Consider the following 19,346-nt stretch of genomic DNA (forward strand, 5'->3'; position numbering starts at 1 on the left):
ATGACGATTTGACTCGCTATGTTGTATGGTGTTGAGTGTCAGTGGAGAAAAAGGCAGCATGTTCAACAGTTAGATGTAGCAGAGATGTGCTTGTTGAGATAGATGTGTGGCCACACAAGGAAGGATCGGGTCCGGAATGATGATATATGGATAGAGTTGGAGTAGCACCGATTGAAGAGAAACTTGTCCAATATTGTCTGAGATGGTTTGTGCATATTCAGCACATGCCTCCAGAAGCTCATGTGCATAGCGGATGGCTAAGGCGTACTAATAATGTCAATAGAGGTCAAGGTAGGCCAAGCTTGACATGGGAGGAGTCCGTAAAGTGAGATGTGAAGACTGGAATGTCACTAGAGAACTAGCCATGAACGGGGTGCGTGGAAGTTAGCTATCCATGTGGTAGAAGTATGAGTTGGTTGCGAGATCTTATGAGTTTCAGCTCTAGCCTATCTCAACTAGTTTGAGACTAAAGGTTTTATTGTTGTTGTTGGGGGTTGACTATTTATTACTCCCTTTGTTTACGATTATAATAAGATGTTATGGATTCTCTCTGAATCGGATATATATAGACATGTTTTTTATGTACTTATTTCATTCTGTAGTCCATACTGGAATATCATATACTTTTTTGGTCTGAAATTACTTGTCGCTCAAACAGATATACAGGAGGTATATTCGCGAACAGAGGGAAAAAAAACTATCACCGAAGCGACCAACCAACCGAGAAAAGTGCATCAGTATATGTTTGGGGAGCAACCGACCTCTCTCCTCCTCGCCTCCACCCCCTGCAGAGCCCCAGGAGCAAGCATGGCGGACGTCGATGCTTTCGGCCGCGAGTACTTCGACTGCGGGTGGGCTTGCGGCCTGCCCGCCGACCACTATCTGCCGAGCTTCATCGAGAAGCACATAGGCCGACATGTGAGGGCGGATGAGCGGGCAGCAGCTGCAGCGGCAGCGGCGGCAGATCAGGCGGCGGCAGAGGCACCAGCTCGCCGCCGGCGCAGAGGCGGACGACGCCGCGCCAGAGGCGGCCGCTAGTTACGTATGGATCCTAGAAGCAGGTACGCATGCAACAACGACGAATCGTTGAACTCCAGGTGTTCGGCAGAATGACGCGCGGCAGCTGTTCGGCGAATTGACGACCCCAGCCTAATAGTCTCTTCTCCTTTTCTGATTCTTGCAGGCCCGCAACTGGTAGACAGGGGATCTGCCAGGACTAATCGAAGTGCACATAAAGAACAGCGTTTGAAGTAGATCGAAATCAGACATTCGTCGTATTCTTTGTTATCATACAAACGTGTCTTGTTTCTGCTACGTTTCTCATACAAATTGTCTCTGGAACTCTGCATGGACAAATGGGGAACTGGCTTGTTCCAGCTTTGACAAATCGAAATCAGCACTATCTTGCTGTTACAACACTCGCTTGTACTACCATCTATTTTTGCATATCGAAGTTCATACAAAATGATGGTATAGAATCATCACAGTTTGCACATAGGCAGGGGAACGGCAGGGGGTTCCTCCCAAGGCAATGAAGACATGCTTCCTCGGCTCTTTGCACGTGGAGAATGCATCGGCTGTGGGCCAGGGTGCCCTGAGCATATCCAGATGCAATGGGTAATGTACAGTCGATCTTTTCTGCAAGTCACAAGAGTAACCTCATCACTCCCCGTGTTCACTGCCATTTCTGATCGTACATATAACATGCATTGCATATATAGCTCAAGTGTTGCATTGTTGCTGGTGTATATGTGCACAATATCATAATTTTGGTATGTATCTGCAAAATATCATAATCTTAGGTACAAAAACATTCCTAGCATGCTTGTGCAACTCAGCACCGAAGAAAAATCACAAGGTAGAACAAATGAATTGCGTCCTAATGACGCGAGCAAAAAACAGTTATGCCTCTAGTGCTATAACTGTGATATACCAATTGGCTATTGTTATATCCCATATATTGTTGTCTTATTTCTAGACGTTGTAGAAGAAATTTATCGTGAATTTTCCTGTGGCGTCCGTTATGCCAAACAAGTTCAGATAGTTGTTTACTTGGGTTTGGACCTCTGAGTAGGAGATGAACTATGACTGACTTTTTGATGAACTATGCACTATACATGTGAAGTCTGCTATTTATCTGTTACCCAATAAGCTTGTTTTCCAAATCAAAATGAGTGTGTAGAACTCTACGACATCAAATTTATTTCGTCCCTCCTTGTAGGAGAAATTTCAGCATTTACAGTTCAAATCATCTTACTTTTCACATATTCAAATTCTGCTAATTAAAATCAATCCAAAATGGTAGTACTAGGATCATGACATACCTTGCACATGGGTTGGGGTAGCAGAGAGGTGAGAGGGAATGCAGGTGCGTCTGAGTGTTTCCTCCCGGGTTTCTTCACTAGGGCAATGAGGATGGCATCCCGCTTGGGCTTCCTCAGCTCTTTGTTCGCAGAGAACACGTCGGCTGTGGGCCAGAATGCCCTAGGAAGATCCAGATGCAATCGGTAATGTACAATCAATCTTTTCTGCAAGTCACAAGATGTAACCTCATCAGCCCCTGTGTTCACCTGCTATTTCTGATCGTACCTATAACATGCATTGTATATAGCTCAAGAGTTGCATTGTTGCTAGTGTATATGCGCACAATATCATAATTTTGGTGTATATCTGCAAAATATCATAATCTTAGGTACAAAAACATTCCTAGCATGCTTGTGCAACTTGGCACCAAGGAAAAATGATAAAGCTATACCAAATGAATTGTGTCCTATTGACGTGAGCAAAAACAGTTACGCCTTTAGTGCCTATAACTGTGATATAGCAATTGGCTATTGTTATACATGTGTGGTCAGGATATATTGTCGTCTTATTTCTACACGTTGTAGAAGAAAAGAAAATTAAAGTGAATTTTCCTGTGGCATCCTTTATTCCAACCAATTTCAGATAGTTGTTTACTTGAGTTTGGACCTCTGAGTCGAAGATGAACTATGCACTATACATGTCAGCTCTGCTATTTATCTGTTACACGATAAGCTTGTTCTCAAATCAGAATGAATATGTAGAACTCTACGACATCAAATATATTTCTTCTCTCATTGTAGGAGAAACTGGTTTGTTTCATATTTGATAAATCAAAATCAGCTATTATCTTGCTGCTGCTACACTTGATTATACAAAATTTCACCATTTACAGTTCAAATCATCTTAGCTTTCACATATTCAAATTCTCATAATTGAAATTAATCCAAAATGATAGTACTAGAATCATGGCATACCTTGCACATGGGTTGGGCTAGCAGATAGGCGAGAGGGAATGCAGGTGCATCACAGTGTTTCCTCCCAGAGTTTCTTCACTAGGCAACGAGGATGGCATCCCGCTTGGGCTTCCTCAGCTCTTTGCTCGTAGAGAACACGTCAGCTTTGGGCTAGAGTGCCAATCGGTAATGCACAATCAATCTATTCTGCAAGTCACACGATGTAACCTCATCAGCCTAGCACCTTAGACCCGCCCCAATCTACACTAGTAAGTAGTAGGCACAAAAAATAGGTAGATGATAATACAATGGTAGTGAACAGAACTGCTAGAGATATCTTCCATCAACAATGGCACCGAGTCTTGCTAGTTTTAAAAACAAAACATCAGCAGCATTTATCACTTACAGGCAGTAAAAGGAGTGTAGGCTCCAGAAATTCAAGAAATAACTGCTTGATTACTTATATGCATGTAAATAAGCTAGTGTTTCATGGCAAAAATAAGCTAGTTGCATATATTAATGAATAGGACGGAAAAATGGCTGCAGATGGGGCTTCAGCCACCTGTGCTGGATCTCACAGGCAGCAGTGTGTGTCGTACCATCTCATCATCCTCATCTATTGTCGTACCATCTCCTCAGCCTCAAATCATCTAGTTATTATGTCAGCGAAGCTGTTCCCATTGCAACCTCCGCCCAGTTCCTTCACTCGACATGGCCTCGCTCCCTGGTAAGAGAGGGGGGAAAGGACATTATATTACCATACAGGCAGTAAAAAAGAAGTGTACAGACAAGAAAATCAGGGAAGAATTGCTTGATTACTTGTGTGCATGTAAATAAGCTAATAAAGCTTCATGGCCAAAATATAAGTTAGTAGCATCTTATTGAATAGGGAGCGGGAATAGGTACAAATGGGGCTTCAGCCGTCTGTACAGATGGGGCATTAGCAGTATCAAAATGAATATTTAGAATTCTATGACATCAAATTTATTTCTCTTCCCCCTGTAGCAGAAACTGGCTTGTCTCATCTTTAATAAATCAGAATCAGGTATTATCTTGCTGCTGCTACACCTGATTATATGAAATTTCACCTTTTATAATTCATATCAACTATTTTCACATATGCAAATTCTGATAATAAGAATTAATCCAAAATGATAGTCCTAGAATCATGACATACCTCCTTGCACATGGGTCGGCGTAGCAGACAGGCGAGAGAGAATGCCAGGTGCATCGTACGAGTGTTTCCTCCCAAGGTTTCTTCAGTAGGGCAATGAGGATGGCATCTTGCTCGTGCTTCCTCTTTGCTCATGGTGAAAGTGTCGGCTATGGGCCAGAGTGCCCTGGGCAAATCCAGATGCATTTGATAATGTATCAATCAATCTTTTATGCAAGTCACAAGATGTAGCCTCGCCAGTCTAGGGCCTAGATCCACCCCAATTTACACTAGTATAAGAAGTAGTGCCAAAAAAAGGGAGTAGATGATAATAAAAATGCAATGGTAGTGAACACAACTACTACAAATATCTTCCATCAACATATATTGAGTCTAATTATTACATTTGTGATTGTCCGTCCCTATAACATGTATTGCACATAGCATTTATATACTCATCTCATGACAGTTTGGCATTTGTCTGTCCAAGAAGTGCATGCATATGAAGTGTTGCACTGTTACTGGTATGTATTGTCCAAAATACCATAATCTTGGTGTGTATGTGCAAAATACCATAATTTCAGGAAGAAAAAACATTCCTAGCATGCTTGTGCAACTCCGTACCGAGGAAGAATGATAAGGCTAAAACAAATGAATTGTGTCCTATTGATGTGAGCAAAAATAGTTAAGCCTCTAGTGCTATGACTGGTATACCAATTGGCTATTTTATACATTTGTGTCGTAATATATTGTTTTGTGTTATTTCTGCATGTTGGCATTCGTTATGCCAACCAAGTTCAGATAGCAGTTCTTTAGTTGGGTTTGGCACTCCGAGTAGGAGATGAACTATACACTGCATTTGAAGTCCATCTGCATCTGTTACCGAATGAATAAAATGTGACAGTGGATGTTCAGCTTTTTATATTTCCCCCGCTAATTATGAAGCTAGGTGGTCATTATGGCACGGCTCTCAGTTATATAAGGATGAACTGCAAAATATTATCACACATATACCTTCTACATTTCTGTCCAATAAGCTTGTTTTCCGAATCAAGATGAGTATTAGAACTCTGCGACAAAAAAATTATTTCTCCTCTAGTTGGTAGAAGAAACTGGCTTGTTTCATACTGTATTAAATAAATCAAAATCGGCCATTATCTTGCTGCTGCTACACTTGATTATATGAAATTTTACCTTCTACAATTCAAATAATATATTTTTCACACATTCAATTCTGATAATTAATATTAAACCAAAATGATAGCCCTAGAAGGCTAGAATCATGACATACCTTCCTTGCACACGGGTCGGCGTAGCAGATAGGCGAGAGGGAATACCAGGTTTCCTGCAAAGGTTTCTTCACTAGGGCGACGAGGATGGGATCTCACTCAGGCTTCCTCACCTATTTGCTCATGGAGAATGTGGGGCCAGAGTGCCCTAGGCATAATCCAGATGGAATCGATGATGTACAATCAGTCTTTTCTGCAAGTGGTAGGCACACAAAAAAAGGAGTACTCCCTCCGTCCCATAATATAAGAACGTTTTTTACACTACACTAGTGTCAGTAGATGATAACACGTTGGTAGCGAACATAACTGCTAAAAACATCTGCCTTCATTCACTCTACTTGCCTACCGGCATGATCTCTAGTACGATGTGAGCCTTGAGGCTTCCAATGCTAAAATTTGGAACTGAAAACTTGGAACTTTTCAGTAGTTTCAGAGTTGATCTGCTCCCTGTTGACTCTGTTGTTCTGATGAAGTGAGGTGCTTGGTTGCAACCTCGGCCTGGCTCCCCCACCCGACATGCCTTGCTCCCTGGTACAAGGGGGGAAATGAAGACATTATATCGCAGTAACAAAGAAGTGTGCAGGGAAGAATTGCTTGATTACTTATAAGGTAGAGTTTCATGGCCAAAATAAGTTGGTGGCAGCATAATGAGCAGACTCACCAGTCTCATCTACACCCTGATAGAGGGCAAAAGAAGATACACAAACATCACAAAAGGGACGGAAATTCACCAAAACAACCGGGTCTGTCTAACGGATTGAGAAAAGAAGAGAGATTTACTGGCGCACCAACATGAACCATACAGTGAGAAAGATTCAATCTTTATCGGCCAGACAAACGAGGTGACACTCGTGGGGTGGGAAAAAACCTAAATAAGTAGTAGATTCAGGAGATTGAGACAAAGGCCGAGGAAATTTGCAAGATCCAGCAGGCGAATTGCAGTCCGTGGGGGAGGCCAGGAAATTCACTCACCAATCACAACAGGCAAATTCATCATCTGCTAAGATTGAGGAGCAAGACAAATTGACACCCATCACAACTCCGTAGACCGAGATGTGGCCAAAGGAGATGTCCATGGCGGCTTAGGGTTGGTGCGGATGGCCAAAGGAGTTGTGCATGGCGGCTAGGGTTGGTGCGGATTGGGACTCAGCAACAGGGAGGGGAAAACACAAGAAGAAACGAACTATGAGCATATGGGTTGGGTTGGGTTGGGCATTGGGCCGCGCACACCTATGTCTGGTTTGGTGGGCCGCTCCAGATAAGAATTTCGATGCCCACTACGGCGGACCTTTTTTTTTGGTTAAAAAAAACTGCGGCGGACTTTTTTTAAGACATAAAATTTTTCATATTTTTCTATTTATTTATTTACTTATTATATGAGCTTGTTCATGAATGAATAAATATCTTCAAGAAAATGTCATCCGGCATATGGGCTTGCATTTCTAAAACAATTAGCGCAGCTGCTATTTTTTCTTTTTCTGTTTTTGAGGTTTGGTGAGAGCCAAACGAGGAAGGCTGCTCAAGGAAATTGGCGGGTTTAAAAGTTAGCAATTTTATTAAAAAACAATGGCTTACAACGGTTCGCGGATTAAACAAATATTTCAAAAGATGTTCACAATTTTTTTAAATGTCCACATGCTTCAATATTTGAGAAATAGCAAAAAAAATAAGTTGATACTGGTAAGTAGCCGAAGGGCACACAAAAAAGAGCCCTATATAACTGCAATGTGGGTCGGCCCGTCACCCTTTGCGGCATAACATCCTATCCCAAAGTGCATAATAGGATTTGTCTATGTACCAATCTCTCTCATCCTTTCACCATGGTGGACTTCTCATCTTTGCGCTTTAATCTTCACTTGGGCTTCTTCGCTCTCTTTTACCCGTTTCGACTTGATCTTCTATATTTTTTCCCATTAATTTGTCGACTTGTTCGTCGTTACAAAAGGCATGGCTCATCTTGATATGTATAAGAGCGTTTAAATCACTAAACTACTCTAGTGATCTAAACGCAGTTATATTTCTTATAGAGGGAGTATCAAACCAGTGCAGACATAAGCACATCAGTTCTTGTTCAATAATGCTGCAACAATCTCATCGATCTTAGAAAAAACTAGCAAAAGGGTCTGTGCGTTACAACAGCAGAAAAAAAATCATAATCTCCAAAGGCCATAGCAACATTTTGCTGCATCACCGATAACATTTTCGCGAACATTCTGTTCAATTTTATTAACATTTTTTAATACACAAACTTTAAAAAAAAATCATGAACATGGTTTGATTTTTCAAACATTTGTTTTCAAATTTGAAAACATTTTCTTGATATGGAATTTTTTAATAAAATTACAAACATTTTTTTAATCCACAAACATTTTATGATTTATTGAGCATTTTATTTAAAAATTCTCTTTTTAAATTATTTGAAGTGCCAAATTATTTAAAGGAGGAAAAAAAGAAAAAAGAAAAAAGAAATTTCAAAACAGGCCGCTCGCACATGGGCCAGACCAAACGGGCGCGCTGCGTCCTCTCCCAGCACGCTGAGCGCAGTATAGAAGCTCCCTGCTCCGTGAGCCGGCCTAAGTGGAGGATTCCCCTGTGTGAAACGTTTTTTTTGTCACTTAGCATCGCTCTGCAATATTTTGTAACTTGAGGGCAATTTATGTGACGTACAGTCAGAAGCATTAATGATTTTATTATCTACTACCACTATTAAAGAAAGAAAGGAGCAGATCCAAACAATCACATCCATCTATCATCAAAATCTAATGACCCTTAATCCTTCCGTGTTTAACGCTAAAGAACCACGAGAATCAATCGATCGCTAATCTACCCCGCAACCGGTCGACCGCACGACCTCCACCTTCTCCTCCCGCACGACCTCCTCCTCCTCCCGCAGCCTCGTGCCGAGCCACGGGAAGCCGCGCCCTTCACCGCCGCCTCGCGCCGCCGAAGCCACGGGAAGCCGCCGCAGGTCGCCGGGAGCCCGCCCCCGCCGCTGGTCGCCGCCTCCCCAGCCGCGGGAGCCGCCACGCCGCGCCCTTCGCCGCCTCCGGAGCCGGAGCTTGGCCGCCGGCACTCCGCCGTCCTCTCCTCTTGTGAGCCGCCCGCTCCTTCTGTGCTGCCGAACGGCTGCGCCAACACGAGCTGCCGCCACCGCCTGTCGATACTCCACTCCGCCGCCGCTCCAGTCGCCCGTCGCCGCCCGCTCCAGTAAGCCTCTGCCGCCCACTCCTTCTGTGCTGCCCAAGGAATGTGCCAGCATGGGCTGCCGTCGCCACCCACCGATCCTCCACTCTGCCGCCGCTCCAATCGCCCGTCGCCGCCCGTCGAGTCGGCATCTGCCGCCGACCCTCCGCTCCTCCGCCGGCGCTGCTCAACTCGGCTTCCGTCGCCATCGACTCTCTTATCCCCCACTTCTACGCTGGCCATCTATACGGTGAGGCCCTCGCCATCAAGCCAGGCAAATTTCACCCTCTCTGTATCTCTCTGATCCTCCAAATTGATGCTTGTGATTTGTTCTCTCGGTATCTCATGAGGTCCATTATATGTTCCTTCCACACAAGAAAAATTCATTGCTGACTTGATTATAAGAAATTTCCACTCTTTGGATATAGGTCTGAATTTTAATAGAAATTTCCACTCTTTGAATATGGGTATGAAATTTTCACCAGCGTTGCTTTGTGCTAGCAGCTTTCCTTTCCATATATGTCTACATTTGTAGATTCTGGAACCAACCATTCTTGCGTGTGCAATGTCTCATTCTTCGTTCTTTTGATTTAATTGGTAATGGTAAGTTGGATTAGATTTTCAGATTCAGACTCTACTTACGCTTGCCTTAGCCATCAGATTAGCATTGGGTCGCTTATTGTTTTTGTTCGGACTCTAAAATGTTTTTTGTGTGATCATAACTTCTGCTAAATTCGGGTCAGTAGAGAGCTAGCCGAACTAGCTTATATTAGGCTACACGTGCATTCCACAAGTTTGTTACTTATGCAATCAGAGATCGGTTGATTTGATACCTACGCACATACAGATACATGTCATTAATGCAATGAGACAAAGCTAATACAATCTACTTCTACATTTTTGTTTCATGAAATGACTACACAATGATATAGAAGATAGTGTGTGTACAAAAATAATCATAACGTCAATGTGTCCGTAACATTAGGAAAGTCAATTTAGTACCTGGTATATGAGGCCCAGTATATGATCCTTCCACGCAAGACAAATTGATGCGTGTGATTCTTCTCTTTCTGTATAATCATATAGTTCATGGCCGAGAGTGGTCATCTTAGTGCATGATGTTCTGCATACACCGCAATGCCAAAGTAGCATTGTTGTGGGATAATAGCCATGGAACTAGCAGTAAAAGGTGAATTATCATGATCCACGACAATGCCAAACGCAGCATTAAAAGGGTTACAGTCTGATTTTTGAGTTATTTTTAATAAGCTCTTAATATAGTTGACAAAATTCATTGTGTTGTTGAAATTGCCTTTTAAATGTTGTCTGGAATCTGCACTTTCCCGCAATGCCACAACGGACTGCTCAAGTGGCAAGAAAAATACCTTTGAACTTTTCGAGGATGTTTTCAATGATCTACTAATATCTGAAATTCAGGCAATCTCACTAAGATTATTCATATGTTCTTTATTTGCCTTCTCCCTAACAACAGATAGTTTATTTCTACTAGTTTAGACAATTGGCAGTCATCGACATTTCCTGCAGCTAAGGTCCTTTTTGTCACCTTTTAGATGTACCTTTTTATACACAAAAACCTTTCTTGTTTCACTGAATCCAGGCAAGACTTGAGAGTTTACTTTTTGCACTGAATCCAAGCAAGACTTGAGATTTTAGGGTTACTTGTTTGCAAAATTTAAAAATTCAGCTTCTCAATATTAGATGAGAACTTAGCATACCTTCAGTTAAGATCCATGTGTACTTTCTCCAACATTTAAGAATTCAGTCACATCCCTTTGTATTAAATTTATCCAGAGGTGTAGCATCATTATGTGCTTGTACTGATTTAAAATGTTCCCTATTTTTTTGACATGCCACGGATGAAGGATCATCATCCGCCTGCATCCCCATTAGGATCAGGGGAACGTTCCCCGTTTAAAGGTCTGACAAATACGCATACTCATGTGAATGCAAATCAAGCGGGTGAAAAACTGCAAGAACAAATACCAAAAAGTGGTCAAAATTGGTTTGCACGAATGTCTGATGAGAAGAGAGCGGAATACAACCAGAAGCGATGTATTGCCCGAGCACGAAGACACCTTCTCCACTACGATCTACTCACAGCGCCTACGGTTCAGAGGTAATGTTGCACCGGACCCTGTTATGGGTCTTTCATCATTTGATCACTAAAATTGCTTTTGTTCACATTATTATACGACAGATGCATGTTCACTGAAAGTACTCCTGTGAAGGTACTTTGTCCATTTATGGTGTGTCGATGTCAAAATTCGGTACTCTGATTAGAGTGACCTTATTTCCATATGCAGTTGTAGATTTCAGTGTGACATAGTTCCAGAGTGTACTTTGCATGATTTGTTCAAAATCTGCATGTTTATTTCCATCTGCTTTGAAGGCTGCATATTCTACTAACTTCCTATGTAGAAGCATGCTCATAGGAAGGTAAATAGGATTCTTGAGTTCGTCTTTTGTTTTTGTTGACTGTAATGTTAAAGCAGAACGATTGATGCTGCTGCAGTTCATCTACATTGATTCTTGATTTACCCTTCTTATTACCATTTGCTAACTTAACCACCTCTCTCTCTCTCTCTCATGTTGTTTCTGAAGATGTTTTATGTGTCATGTCGACAAGGGTGTTTGACGGGAAATCTAGGAAGGCTGCATATGAGGTGAATCAAGGTAATATATATGACATAGTGAAGGATAAACTCCTCTCCCTCATGTTGTTTCTGGATATGTTATTCGTCGTGTAAGAAAGCTAAGATTTATTTTGGCCACGTGATTTCCGTAAACATATACTGGAAATATTTCATACAAAGTTTCCCTCATATCAAACTATTGTTTTTCTTCTAACAGGAAGTTGGTAGAATATGCAGCCTTCAAAGCAGATGTTTGTGAATTTTATGCCAGGTGAGCCTCTTTCATTTTAATGCTTGAGTGCTTTTCTCTGAACTTTTAAGTCCTAATGGTGGCGGCGGTAGGAACCCAGCCCCTTCTCCCTTGCCTGCTCCAGCAATGATGGAGGCGAAGAGGAGGAGCGCCAATAAGATAGGTCGCTATGAGCGTGTGAGGAGAAGTGGTAACGCTCTGCGCCCTCTGCTGGGGCGGCAGCGCCACCGTTGCCACGTGCCTCGGCTTCTCCATCGGATGGAAGGTTACATCACCCCCCTTCTGCCACTCTTGTGTTCTTTGGTGATTTCTATGTATTCAATATTAACCGTTCTCGGATTTTGTTGTATTTCTAAAAAGTTATGAGAAGAAATAATTGATTTGCGCTTAATTACTGTAGTGGGGGAAGGGATATTCAGAATTTGTGGTCATCTTTGTAGAACAACATCAGGGATAATTAATGTGAAAAGGGGATATGAATGGTTGTGGGTTCGGCCGGGGAGGCGGCGGCGGCGGGAAGAAGCGGCGCATCGTCAGATAGCAATGACTACAGGAAGAATACTGTTGCTCAGTTAGTATGGATTTCTTATCACTTCCTTTTTCTTGTAGTCAAGTTATGAAACCATGCTTTGATGATAACTTCATCCGTAATACTCTGCCGCTGGTTTCAAGTCATGAGCAGATGGAGATCATCAGTGCATCATCTCTTACGCAACTGCTACTGTAATCGAGTCCTTTGCAAGCGCTGGTAAGATCTTTCTACACAGCTTAGTTACATCTCTCTTCTTAAATTTACCAGGATTTTTTTAGTTGCTTTTCCTCTAATAAGATGCATCATACTTACTGTTGAATAGTTTATCAAATATATATATTCTTGCTGCACATTTTGTATCAACTGATAACTTTGAAACTTTTCTTCTCTCATTAGATCATCCTTACTATTGGATATGCACATGAATAACTAAAGGCGCCATGACATTAGGCATTTCCTTCATTTTAGCCTTTTAAACTTATTTATATATCCGTTGTTAATTTAGTGTGGTTTCTTCTCCTGAGGGTATATTCATCAAAGTTAGGAAGGTCTTTGTATGGCTTTGGTCATCCTAAATTTTGTGTTTGTTCTTTTTCAGTCCTGGTTAGCTTTGTGAAACAATAATTTTTATAGCCCTTTATGTGCTCATGCCCAATTTCCTTATATTCTAACCATTCTAGAATAGTAGCCTTTCTGCATTGCTAAGATGTTGAAGCATGGTGACATGTTTAACTCATGTCAGAACTAAGCTTAGGGTAGAGAAAGGGTTGCTTGCATGACATCCATGTCATAGAGAAAATGTTAAATTCCCTCTCTCCATTCCTTACCGTGAATCTAACGCTTTATTGATTTTTTTTAGCTTCTAGATGTTCTGCAACTATATACACAATAGATAATGTATGTCTAAACTGTAGTTTCACTCCAGGAGAGACTGAAAACTGTCCGACTCTTTCGGCTCAGTCATTATTACTCCCATGGGTGGTTTTACGGCCACCGTCGAGCCTTCAAATTATGAAGATAACAAGCAGCCCAAATCCAAGAGGGAAACTAATTCAGTTCTTCAAAGATTGCTATTTTTTGGTATCTTTGTTCCAACTTTTCATAGACACCACGTTCATGTGGACAATGTTTCTATGCTCTTTGAAGTTCACCCAAGAAAATAAGCATTCTGGAATGTTCATCGGATATTTGATTCCATTTTTACTATACAATAGACTAAATAGGCTACGCCCTTATATGAGCACTGGAGGTGTTCATCCAGTCGATTGCCATTGATTTGGGACATTTTTTATATAGTTATGATTTCGTCATGGTCTTCTTGAACTACACATGGCATCCTCAAAAGATAATTGATGGGATTGTACTTCTCGTTTTGTTCATAAATAAGGGGTCTTCCTAAAGAATGGATTAAAAAAACTTATACCCACATAAATTTGATGTGGTTTGATTGAGACGTGCATTGCACGTACATGTTTACTAGTTACACATAGGTATAGGTGTATACTAACAGATATCATTTTTTTCTGCGGGTGAGATTAATAGATGCAGAGAACAATAGATCGAGAAGATGAAGATGTGGCATGGAGGTTGAGGATGAACACAAGGAGAGATGCGGCGAAGCTCCACAAATTGAGGGCCTCTTTGAGTCACAGGATTGTAAAAACGCTGGAACAGGAAAAATACAGGAAAACTATAGGATTGCAGGTGTAAAACAGAGGAATTAAAAACGGTGAAAAAGTAGAGGAATGTGAAACAAATGGAACATTTGAAATGCAGGAACTGGAATTGATGGAATGCATTATTTAGTAGAGAAACCATGCACCACTCCAAACTGGGCTAGACACAAGCCATGCACCAAACTCACACATGCTCTGTACTTGCACAACCCCTTTCACTGGAACGCGCTCACGGAAAGCATTGGTTGAGTCACGAGAGGAATTTGGTATGCAGCCATGTCCGTCTTGCCTAGGTCATTGTGTAAAAAAGAGGTATGACTCAATGTTTCACTTCATGCAAAATCACAGGGAAACCAACAGTGTTCCTCTGGCTCGCAACAGTATTCCTCCGGACTGGTTCCTGCAAATCAAACGGCGCTACAATAGCAAATCCTATGGAATGAGCATTCCTGCGTTTTTCCTATGAAAAATCCTTCAAATCAAAGGAGGCCTGAAGGTGCCAATGTTGCTGAAATGGACATCTTATTGAAGATTCTTCAGGAGCAACTGATGCAGTTGCCCTGACTTCTTCAGTTTCTTCAGGCGCACCACTAGTGGGTGCCCTGGCAGTTTCTTTAGCGGCTGGAATGAAGTCATCAGCCCTGGAACTCACATTTTCTTCAGCAACCTGAAAGTCATCGGCGGTGCTGGCATATTCTTCAGTAGGCTGAGCAGATGCTGCAGCCTGAGGAATTTCTTGTTGCGATGGAGCTGCAACATTGGTGATATTCTCAGTCAGTTTAACAAACCTGACTTTGGCTCCTTTCCAATCAGCATAATAAGTATCAAATTCATCACAGAGGGTTTTGATGTCAGCCTGCATCTTGACGAGTTCTTCAGTTGTCATTTTGACAACATTTTTCTTCAGCAGTTTCTCTTTTCTGTACTATGATTTCTTGATTTGTCTGGCCTTCTCATACTTCCATTTTTCTTCTTCAATGAAAGCAATTAAGACATGACTTTGACCAGGAGTGAGGTTCATCTCCGGCAAAGGGGTGTTGGGATCTTTGTGCCATAGATCAATGAAATCCAGGATCAACCTTGGATCCAAAAGTAGTGGCACGTTGCTTCCTTTGGCACTAGCGGCCTTGGCTTGCCTGTCTCTGATGATTTCTGCAAGTTCATCATCATCAGCTTCGTCTTCATCAGACGGTACTTGGAAGGCGACCTGCTTCTTCTTAGGACTAGGGCGAGGACCTCGTCCAGCAGTTGCCTTTGTCTTCAGCAGAGAGGGGACAGCTGAGGAACTTGGAGCAGCTGAGGAACCAGCGGAGACACCGGAGGCAATGGAGATGCCTGTAGTCCTTTGGCACATGGCAAGATGCACAGGTGCTGAGGACTTTGTCGGAACAGCTGAGGCTTTGGAGGAGCTAAGGATTTTGGAGGAGCAGGAGCAGCATGAGGAATTGGCCTTGAGGACCTTGAAGATTTTGGCCGAGAGGGCATAGCTGAGGAACTTGGCCTTGAGGGCACTGTTGGTGAAGCACTTGGCTTGCGTGCAGGCTTCTTTGCCATAGATTTCTTAGGCTTGACAGAGGCCTGTAACGCCCGGATAATTAAGCTACAGTAATTACATGCTAATGATACCATGTCATCACTTTTACTGTTGCTAGGTCCCACGTTGGTTCAAACCAATTCAAATTTCAAATTTAAAATAAAGTCAAACAACGAAAGTTTTTCAAATGTCAAAAATAAGGGCCATTTGCATTTCTGCCCCTAACTCGAACCACCTACTCAGATTTGCCCCTAATTTCAAAGCATGCTCAAATTTGCCCCTCTGTCGTTAAGTCACTACTCAGAAATGCCCTTCCGTCCAGTCAAAGGCCTTTGACCGTCAAAGGCCCACGTGTACTATAGCAGATGGAAAGTGCTACAGTATTGGACAGAAAGTGCTACAGTACTGTACGGAAGGGCATTTCTGAGTAGTGACTTAACAGCGGAGGGGCAAATTTGAGCATGCTTCAAAATTAGGGGCATATCTGAGTAGTGGGTTCGAGTTAGGGGCACAGATGTAAATGTCCCCAAAAATAAAATGTTCAAAGTGTGGCAAATATTCCCTAACCAATTATGGTGCTGACCCAACGTTTTTGTAAAAATACTTAAAAATGCTCTTTGTGATTAAGACAGTGATAATCATATTTAATTAAATGCCTTTCCTAAGATAAAAATTAGCAAACTATTTTTATTTGGGAGTTGAACTTTTTGTGGCTGAGGGTTAAACTAAAACATTTCATATGTTGGTCTCATATTTTATAAAACTACAATATGCTACTAGTAAATAAAATAGTAAAGGAGAAATAAAAAAATAAAGAAAAACACACACACCCACACACACACAAAAAAGGGGCAAACCCCCGTGCTTCCCTCTGGGCCTTGGGCCAACTGGCCCCTAGCCAGCCCACCAGCGCACTGCCTCCCCCTCCCTGTTCACGGGGGGGGGGGGGGGGGGGATCGTGGGCAGCACCGATGCCCGCCACGGCACCGACCATCCCGTGGCGGCCATCTGCCGTCTCCCCGGGGCTATAAGGCGACCCCGACGCCTCTCCCTCGCGCCCCCGAACCCTAGCTACCCCGTTCCCCTCCCCCTGGTCTTCATCGTTCAGATCCGCCCGTGATTTCCACCGCCCGCCATGGCCGACCTCGTCCTCGTGCCCACCGAGCTCTCCGGCACCTGAGACCTCGTCCATCTTCTCCGTCGTCCTCCACCACTTCGTCTACGTCCACGAATCGAGCTGGAACGCGCCGAGTCGAGCGGAACGAGATCTTCTTCCACTCCGGCCACCGCGGCGCCATCGTCGATTCCGGCGCCCTCTGCTGCTCCTAAACCTCACAACGAGCCTCCTTGTGCTCCTCGGTGAGCACCGCGTGCTCCCCCTCCTCCTACCCCTCCTCTAGCGCCGTAGAACTCTGCCCGTGCCGGGTTGCGCCTCGAACGAACGCGTTGCCCCGCTCCCGGCCGCCCTTGTTAGCCTCGGCCCCGAGCCGCTCGCACCGTCCGCCCGCGATGGCCTCGCCGTCGTCAGCCCCGCCGTCGCCCTGCTCGCTGTTTGCCGTTGCTGGTGTTGCTCCCGCCGATAGTCACTGCTGTTGTTGCTACCGCGCACGGCCGCCGCAGCCACGCCCGAGCGCCATGGCCGCCCCTGGCCTCGCCTCCAAGTGCCGCATGCCGCACCCGCGGCTGCAGCCGCCCGCAGCGTTGCTGCTGCTCCACCGCAGCCCCGCGACGCCGCTGCCCCCTGCAGGTCGCCACGTCTCGCTGCAGCCGCCGCCTTGCCGTAGCTCCCCGCCCGTGACCTGCCTAGCGTCGTTGTTGTCTGCTGCTCTGCTACTGCTTGCCGTTGCTATTTTCTGCTAGTTGCTGCTGCCCGTAGTTGCCTTGCTGCTGGTAATTACTGTAGGTATGGTTAGCTTTATGAATTTTACATTGAGTAACCCCCTTGGCAGCCTATAATTAGCAGTTAAACAACTGCTAACAGGGATAAAGATTATATGAGTAGGTAGTCTACTTGACAAACTCCATTTTACCTCACTGGACCAAATCCATCTGATGAATAGATTAAATCCTACAAAAATCACAAAATGACATCTTATGTTAATAACTCCTAGCCTACTAACTTGTGTGTCCTGTGTGTGTGCGTCGTGCACGTGGCTGGAGTAGTGGCCGGCCCTTGCTTAGACTATTAGGTGTTAATTAATGGCTAGAATTGTCTATGTACAGATGACATGTGGCCTCTTAATTTTAAAAGCCTAGTTAATAGTGTGTGCCAATGACAAGTAGGGCCTAGTGCACTGTTCATTGGTTGACTAGTAAGGTGTTGAGTGAGTCAACCCAGCTCCTTGACCCCACATGTCATTGAGTGTGACTAGTCCCCTATTGAGTTAAAAAAACATTTCACTGTTTATAATTTGAATTAAATAAATTAAAAAATCCTTTAAACTTTAGAAATTAATATAAAATAATCCGTAGCTCGGATGAAAAAGTTTTCTACATGAAAGTTGCTCAGAATTTCGAGACGAATTCGAGTACGCGGTCCGTTCGTCTGCCACACGTCTCTAGCATAGCAAACCTGCAAACTTTCCCTTTCGGTTCATCTGTCTGACTAACGTCCGGGACCGGGAAAACTTTCCCAGATGTTTCTTCCTTCGCCGGTAAAGCCTAGCACTGTGTTAGAACACCTCTAGCCCCGCTTGTAATCACGTTGTGCATATGTTTGCCTGTATTTACTGTTTCTTTCCCCTCTTCTCTCCGGTAGACCCCGAGACCGCTGCTGATGCCCCTGTGATCGACTACGTCGACGACGACCCTTCTTCTGTTTCAGCGGAGCTTCCAGGCAAGCCCCCCTATGATCATCCCGATATCGCCCATTCTATACTCTCATGCTTGCATTAGATTTTGCTACTGATATTGTTTGCTCCTATTCTAATGCATAGCCTGCTTTTGTACCTTCTTATTGTTACCTACCTGTTTATCCTAAACTGCTTAGTATAGATTGGTTAGTGATCCATCAGTGACCCCCACTTGTCCTTGTTGCCCCTGCTTCATCATCGACGCCTCGATCAGCGTGATCGACGACGAGAGCCTGACACCTCACATCACATCACGCCCTTTTAGTTGCTCGACTCTGCAGAGCTACTATTGAGTGCCGAGGGTGATCCCTCTTAAACGCACTCCTAATGATAATTCTGTAGTGTAGCTATTCGGTGTGGTCATCGAGGGTGGTTCCTCTTTCACCATTTTCGATACGACTCTGTCGTGCAACACCTCAAGTGTGAACCTCGAGGGTGGTTCCTCTTACGTTCACCTTGATGATTACATCGAGTGGAATCCTCCGAGGGTGATTCCTTGGGTTTTCCCCTTGATGTCTGGATGCACAGTTACCTTGACTTTACTAGAGACCATTGTGAAAGTCGGGCGGGCCCGGGGAGCACCCGTGCGATGTGACAGTGGCGGCTGGCTGTTTAGCGGTATCACCCGGGAGGGGGTGATAGCTCCGGACTTGTCCCGACAGCCGTCACTCCTTTTAATAATGCACTAACATGTTTGGGTATTTGTTCTGAGTTGGCCTCTGGCCTTTAGGCACCAACCACCACGCGAGAATAGTTATGGGCCTCGACGTCGCAGTATCAGCCGAAGCTTTGTCAGACGTCCAGTTCAGCATTGAGGCACGGCCCGGTCGGCGCCCCAGTGGAGGTGGCCTGTATCGCCCTGCACGTAACGACCCGGAGTGCACCGGGCGATGGGCCCAGACCCCGGAGTTCTTAGGATGTAGACCGGCGGGGACCTCTCTGCTGAGTCTAGGTCGGGCTGCGACG

At 43.9% G+C, this 19,346-nt stretch overlaps 3 long non-coding RNA genes across 6 annotated transcripts; 2 read left to right on the plus strand and 1 right to left on the minus strand.

Moving 5' to 3' along the window:
• Positions 1 to 715: 715 nt before the first annotated feature.
• On the plus strand, positions 716 to 1,418 carry LOC123156624 (uncharacterized). The gene is made up of 2 exons (XR_006478272.1): positions 716 to 1,061; positions 1,184 to 1,418. It is a non-coding gene; the product is annotated as an uncharacterized lncRNA (long non-coding RNA).
• Positions 1,245 to 6,890, minus strand: LOC123156622 (uncharacterized). 4 transcript variants are annotated; one of them, XR_006478271.1, is made up of 8 exons: positions 6,672 to 6,863; positions 6,361 to 6,376; positions 5,702 to 6,227; positions 4,435 to 4,679; positions 3,857 to 3,981; positions 3,279 to 3,464; positions 2,325 to 2,528; positions 1,245 to 1,638 (listed from the first exon to the last, which is right to left on the minus strand). It is a non-coding gene; the product is annotated as an uncharacterized lncRNA (long non-coding RNA). The 4 variants fall into 4 exon arrangements; XR_006478268.1 differs by lacking the exon at positions 6,361 to 6,376 and having other exon boundaries at positions 6,672 to 6,890; XR_006478270.1 differs by lacking the exon at positions 6,361 to 6,376 and having other exon boundaries at positions 4,435 to 5,480; positions 6,672 to 6,865.
• A 1,897-nt stretch (positions 6,891 to 8,787) lies between these two features.
• On the plus strand, positions 8,788 to 13,696 carry LOC123160429 (uncharacterized). Its single transcript, XR_006480201.1, has 5 exons — positions 8,788 to 11,019; positions 11,505 to 11,576; positions 11,754 to 11,807; positions 11,879 to 12,534; positions 13,244 to 13,696. It is a non-coding gene; the product is annotated as an uncharacterized lncRNA (long non-coding RNA).
• The last annotated feature ends 5,650 nt before the right edge of the window (positions 13,697 to 19,346 follow it).

This window comes from Triticum aestivum, chromosome 7B (genome assembly GCF_018294505.1).
Source record: "Triticum aestivum cultivar Chinese Spring chromosome 7B, IWGSC CS RefSeq v2.1, whole genome shotgun sequence".
In the NCBI taxonomy this organism is placed as follows: domain Eukaryota; kingdom Viridiplantae; phylum Streptophyta; class Magnoliopsida; order Poales; family Poaceae; genus Triticum; species Triticum aestivum.